We start from the raw sequence: 6,865 nt of genomic DNA on the forward strand, positions 1-6,865 counted from the left end.
CATCTTATGATCTCCTACCAAGAGTAGTATAGCACTCGCAGAATACAGTAGGGTGTTTTAACCACATCCATGGCTAAGAGGAAAAACAAGGCACGTTTCACAGAAATCCTGCGGTGAATGTTTGTTCAGTTCAGTATTTAGAGAACAGTTGTGTACCCGTGGCCATTTTTTGAAGATCTTACTAAACCAGTATCAAATAGGATTTGCCCGCAGTTTCATCTTTTGAAAAGAACCAACCTAAACACACGACCTTTACAAACAGCCTTATAAGAGAAAATTTATACATAATCGCTTCTATTATCAAAATAGTATTTTCTGTTGTCCTCTGCTGTCTGCTGATTTAATTTTGTCCTTTAGCATAAGATGGGCTGTTTTCTGTTGATAGTTCCACCAGTGACTTCACAAAGAACTTAACACCGGGAGCAAAATAACCATTGGCATTATGACTTTCTTTCCATCTTTTCCTCCTATATCCAATTAAATTTATTATAAAGAATAAAAGGGTAGCATGGAAAAATTGCCAAACAAGGACAGGCATCAACAGGACATTTAAAGTATCATGTGAGAAGTGAGACTAGAGGAAAGCAGTACCTAAGTAGCTCGCTGAGGAGAAGTTGTAACAATAATCATTCAAATAACAGCAATAAAAGCGTAACTGGTAATGATCAAGTAAGGGAAGGAAAATCTGACTAATGACTTTGTCTTACTATTCTGGTAACCCTTTGCATAAAGAAAACTCAGTAAAATCAGGTTTTAATCAGGGTGATATTTTTCTGGAAACTCTTTCTTCCCAACATATTCTGGCACTTAACCAGTGCTTGAATAACATTCCCACAGCAAGTCTCGAGTCAAACTTCTTTTTCACAAGCAACTGCTCTGGACAACAGGAAAATCCAAGAGGTTTTCTCAGAATGCCACGGCTTTTCTGAGAGATATAAAAATGGGGTAATACCTAATTAGCTGATTATGCAGTCCTAGTTTTAAGATGAAAAATTTTAAGCTCTATGTACTGGAAATAGGTAAGAATCTATCCAATACAAGAGCCTACCCTCAAGTGCTGGGTCTTGCGGAGGTGCAGCTGTGAAGGCAACCACGATGTGCAATCCCTACAGACCCCCTGCACAGACCAAATTTCAGACCAAACCGAATGAGTCTGCATCTAGCTAGGCAGAAGACCTCCACTGAGCATCTGAAGCTTCTCTTTGACTCCATTTAACTTACATTCTCTCACTAACATATTGGAAAATTAGGTTATTTTTGGTTTTATTTTGGAGCATAATATAGGCAGGGCAATCTAGCTGTCATCTAGGTCATGGAATACTGGAAATCCTGTTTTGGATCACGTCTTCAGTATCTTCTTTAAAGGGAATGATTTCCTATAACTGAGTTACAGATCACTGTGCTCATAGGGTGGTCACAGCACACCAGCTCTGCTTTGCATTAAAAGTGGAATTTTTAATAGCTGGGGAGGAAAAAAAAAAGAAAGAATTGAAAAGTTGCAATACGAAAATTTTGCAGTAGAGTAGAGACCAATCCTAAATACCACGTAGGCTCGTTGCCTGTGATGTCCAGGACTTCTGGGGTCCTTTACAAGCTCTATCAGACTAAGGGTAGGTTGGAAGAGCTAGGCTCCCTTTGGCTTTCCTGAGATTTCCTGGAGATTGTTAACCAGATACCTACAGCCGTGAGAAGCCGTATGAGCTCTTTGATCCCCTTACGCTACAACTTGCAACTTTAAGGTAAAGAGCACAGAAACCCTAAAAGCTCCTACGTTCCATGCTTTTGGCTTCGTAACTGGGAGCCTGAAAGGTTTAAGAGTTTGACTCAGTTTTCTGTGTTTGCAGGCTCCAGACCATAGATGGGATGGGGGATGCTGACGTCTCGGGCGTCGTGAGGAACAGAGCTGTTGTAGGAATGCCGAGAAGCCAGCCTGGGCGAGGGGAAGACCTCAGAACAATAGCAAAGAGCTTGAGGACATCTTCCATGAATAAGAAAGTTCTTGGCATACATAACAGCCACACTTAGGAAAGTTTTCTGAGCTTTTCCTAAATAGCTAAAGGAGAGTCTTTTTAGGCTTTTTATTTTGAGAGCTGGAATGAACAGAATTTGCATATTCTTCAGACACTATGGGGAGAGAGATGGAACTACGCTTTTGTGGATAGGCCAAAAAATAATTAAGGCAATTATATACTGTAAAGGAATGTGTTATGCTATTCCTAAAGGAAGACTTTTGGCCAGATAGAACCAATGACAAATATTTATTTTCTTTATGCATTAATAGTCCTAGGAGGCAGTATTAGAAACACTCATCAGTATTTATTTATATACGGTATTTAGGGTGCCATTTTGATTATGCTTAGCGCAGAAGTTTTTCACATGTTAATATAACACACATCTGTGTTGAGAAGATGCTAAAGCCTGCCTAATGGAAGACTGTGGAAAATAGGACAAGCAGAGGTTTGGGGCAACTTTGGAAAGATCTGGGGTTGCATCACTAAAGCCAAACCATTTAATATAATGGGAAAAATATACCTGGGAAAAATGGTAGAGCTGCAGGGTTGTGGCCCATGGCACAGAAGGGCTACAGAGATCTTTGAGCAGGGAACTATTTGGCAGCCTTTCTGCCTTAGCTGGCTGAAAGAAGTGAGGAGCTAATTTAGTCAGTGGGTAGGAGAGGCAGCTCTCAGTAAAGAGTTGAGAAACCGAAGGCGGTCCCAATGAACTATCAAGAAATATAGTTTCAAAGTTATTATGTAACATTAGGGTCAAAACTGTAGATAAGAGGCTGATGCATCACAGCGTTAGCAAACAGTCAGTGTTAATATGTTTGCATAGATAAGGAAGATTTGGCGTAGTATACGGGCATAAAAATGAGGAGCCAGCATGAGCTGAAACTGAGCTCAGAGCACCATTGCCAAGAGATGTAATTCTTGTCTTCATCTCCTTTGAATATCAAGGTTTATTTAGTTTACAAACATATGGGTTTTCAAAGCTATTACAACTGTGACATCGATTTAGAAGCTACAGACACGCAAGAGGTTAAGATTAGAGCTGGCCAGAAATTTTCTTACAAAACAGAATTTTGCATTTTAGCCAGGATTAGTTAAGACAACTGAGCCTTACAACATCATCCTGCCAGGTGAAAAAATGACTCACTTGACAAGCACAGTACTGCCGGGATGAGGACTTCTGAATTGTGCATTTACATAAACATTTATGGAGTGTTATTAGGACAAGATGTGATAGGGAGAATTGTGCTTTTCAGTGGCTCAGGCAAGGGGAGGGCACTTTGGGAACCACTACCTTCCTTGGATTTACCAAAGTGGTGAGCAAGGGCTTGCTTCTCTACAAGAGGGTTGCTTATGCCTTCATGGCATAACCCATACCCACTATAACCTGTGTTTTTTCAAAAGGTCATCAAAACTGAAGCACGAATGTTTTATATATGAACTTAATTAAAATTAGCATCTAAGAAAAATCAAAATCAAAGTAAGTCTTGGTTTGTCAGAAAATTGCCTGCTGGCTATGAAACTAATGCCCAAAATAATAATATTAACAACAACAACAATAATAGAAACCAATAATAATAATAATAAACCCCATGTCTGTAGACTTTTTTGCACAATAAAAACCCTACCACAAAAAGTGAAAAGTCACAGAGATAAGAAGTGCAATCCTTTGCCCAATCACTACTACATGTTCAATCAAAGAATTTTGAACTTCAGCTGAATTCACTTAGACGCTGGGGATTATACGGGCAGAAACCTAGATTACAAATCAAAGAGCACTGAATAGCACATGTATATGTTCCAGTTATGAAAGCTGCTTAATGATTGAAGTCATCTATCCTTTAAAAAAAAAAAAAAAAAAAAAAGCAGCAAAACTGATGTTGAGATCTGAAAGTATGTCTCTGGATTGACAGGTCAGAGGTTAAATCCAGATGAGGGTCACTCAAGCCTGGTGTTAGTCTAAATGAGTACAGCATTAATGCTGAAAAATCCTCGCAATGAGCTCACCACCTGTCTGCTGCAGAAATCCGACCAGTGTAGGTTCAGTTTAAACTTGATGTTTACTTGCATTTACAATACTTACACGCTGCTAACTAGGGAGAATGAAGTAGGTAATCTGGCTTTTGATTTCAATCACTATTACTATCCTTAAATTACTTTTGTCTGTTGCCTCTTAAAAAGGCACCATTTTTCATTGCAAGTGCAACAGGATGCTTGTACTTTGTAAATATGACAGAGAGCAGTTTCAATATAGCGTGGCTTTAAATGGTGAGAACCTTGTCAGGAAAACAGAGCACAAGCTTTCTTTTTTTTTTTTTTTTTTTCTCTTATTTACAAGGTGTTTGTATTGCATTTTTACAAGAGAGGTCTGAAAAAGATACAGGAGAATTTGTGGAAACTGTAAATTGGCAATCAAAGAAGTGTTGACGATACTAACATTCAGGTCCTGATCTCAAACAGAAAAATATCTTATTGATTCAGAACTGAGCTTTGTATAACATCAAAGGGTTAAAATAACCAACACTTAAAGGAAAGAGGACTAGATCACTTACTACACATATTCTATTACTTGCTTAAATCTCGTAGGGTTGATATAAGCTTGTTATCATTCGCTAAAGATAAAATTTGCTGCAGAAGGTACACACTTTGCAAGTGTATAACAGCTAATCTCAGACCACTAATAGATTTAACCTTGTATATTCGTAGATATTTAAAAGTGTTATGGTTTGAAGGTCAACTCCACTGTCTTACGGTAAAAGGAAAGCAAAGAAAGGAATAAAAATTAGAAAGAATTAATTCTTCAAAAAGTTTTTACAAATCAAAACCCTGCAGTTTCACACTGAGAACAAAAGAAGCATATTAAACACCAAAGTTTATCAAGACAAATTAGGTCCCAGTTTCAAATTTTCTTTAATCTTTTGCATCTGAACGTTTTTTTGCCTCATGCTGTTTTCCCTAGTTAAATGTTAAAATGAATTCTAGCCAATACCATTGACTTCCTCCCTTAAAAATATTGAGACACATAATAAAAAATTAATTACTTCCCCTAATTTCCGTGTGATTCTTTAAAAAGATGTAAAATTCATTTAAAGTAAGTGGTGACTTTGTCTTTGAAGATCACGACAATTAACATGGATCAAAGCTTAGGTTCTGTAACGATGATAGCTTATTAGCATAATGAAATTAACTTAGAGACAAGAATCTTTAATAGGTACAACAAAAACGCTTTAATAATACTTGAAGAAAATTATGTATTTGCTAGAAGTACAACAGTTTCAGACTTTCTATCCAATTAATAAGTTGTTAATTAACTCCTTTTCCAAACAATGTGCACTTTAAGTTAACATCTGCCCATTGGATAACACTTTCCTATGGTATTTTTTTTTAATATACTGTAGAACTGCAACACTGTTTTACTGAGAATTCCTTGTGGGACTATTCTTATACTAGGGAAACAGGACCCAAATATAGCAATATGCTTTCTATATCCAACCAATTACAAAAAAGAGAAGGCTTATTTCAAAGATGGGGAGGAGGAATGGGTAATTCCTTAATTATGGCTGCATTTTTTGTGGCAGTGCGTAGTTTCAGATTTCTTTGCATTTTCAATAGAAATTATTTTCTGCACTTTATATGCCTCTGCAAAATGGCTCTCTGCAGACTAGCGCCATATATGGACTTGATTTGGGAACAATTTTCATATTTTTTTTAAATATCTATTTATAGTTCCATGTTACAAGATTTTACAGTCTTATTTATAAGATTGTAAATCAATAACTATTGTTTTTGAAGATATGGAGAGGGAAGGTTGTTCACAAAAAATTAAAATAGAACCTTATGTACAAAAATAGTATTTTAATACTCTTTGCTTTGTAGTGCAGAATAATAAGGGCTTTCAGCGCTTTAATTTTTAATTAAAATGACACATTTTTGTTTTAGGGGCTTCTGCCTACATAGTGGTTTGGGGATCAAAAATTTCACAGAGCATTTTGCAAGTGGATTTGGAGAATACACATGACTGTGCACTGCACTGATAGGCCTCCAAGCCTCAGCACGGACCGCTTAGGCCAGTGATGGAACAATTAAATAGGTCTTATTTGAAACAAATGAGTTATTATATTCTATTGGGTCAAGGATTCATGTTTTAATAAATCCCTAATTACAGTAACTTTTCATTTAATCTGGCGAATTCTAAGCAAGTTAAGAATTTATGAGAGTTGGAATCAGCAATAAAAAATATGCCTGTCTGCCATTCTGCTCAAGGCCACACAGGTTGAACTCATTTTGAGTAGCGTGGAAGCCAGGAACGTATCTCCCGAACAGGGCACTGCGACATGATTGCTTATAAGTATGTATAAAATAATATTATATATGTATGTATAAAATAGTATTACACATTAAATTATACATTTAAATGTGTATAATTATTACTATTAATAATCTGGAAAATCTTATTTCCCTTTTTTTTAGAAATAACAAAGAAGCAACAACAAAAATGAGAAACCCAGCATAACCATGAGACCATTTTTGAGGTGGTTTGTTTGGGTTTTTTTTTGCCTTGGCAAACTTTTCTATCACAAACCTGTGAGTACACAAACCTTTTTGTACAACATCCTGCCCGAACTCTTCCACCACTGCTGGCTAAGGTCAGGATTTCTATTTCTCATCACGTATGGCTCTGGCCAGACTCCTCTCAGCTCACAGTATGCAGCTGTAAGAGTACAGACACCTATGAAAATAGATAAAAATGAGTCCTGGTGCATGCCTTCATGTAACATTAATAGCATTAGAATTTTCTGGTTCACCACCTCGAGCACATCTCTGCTAGCCACGGCCAAACCTTGCCTCCTCTGGAA

This window comes from Haliaeetus albicilla, chromosome 4, assembly GCF_947461875.1.
Source record: "Haliaeetus albicilla chromosome 4, bHalAlb1.1, whole genome shotgun sequence".
NCBI classification, from domain to species: Eukaryota; Metazoa; Chordata; class Aves; order Accipitriformes; family Accipitridae; genus Haliaeetus; species Haliaeetus albicilla.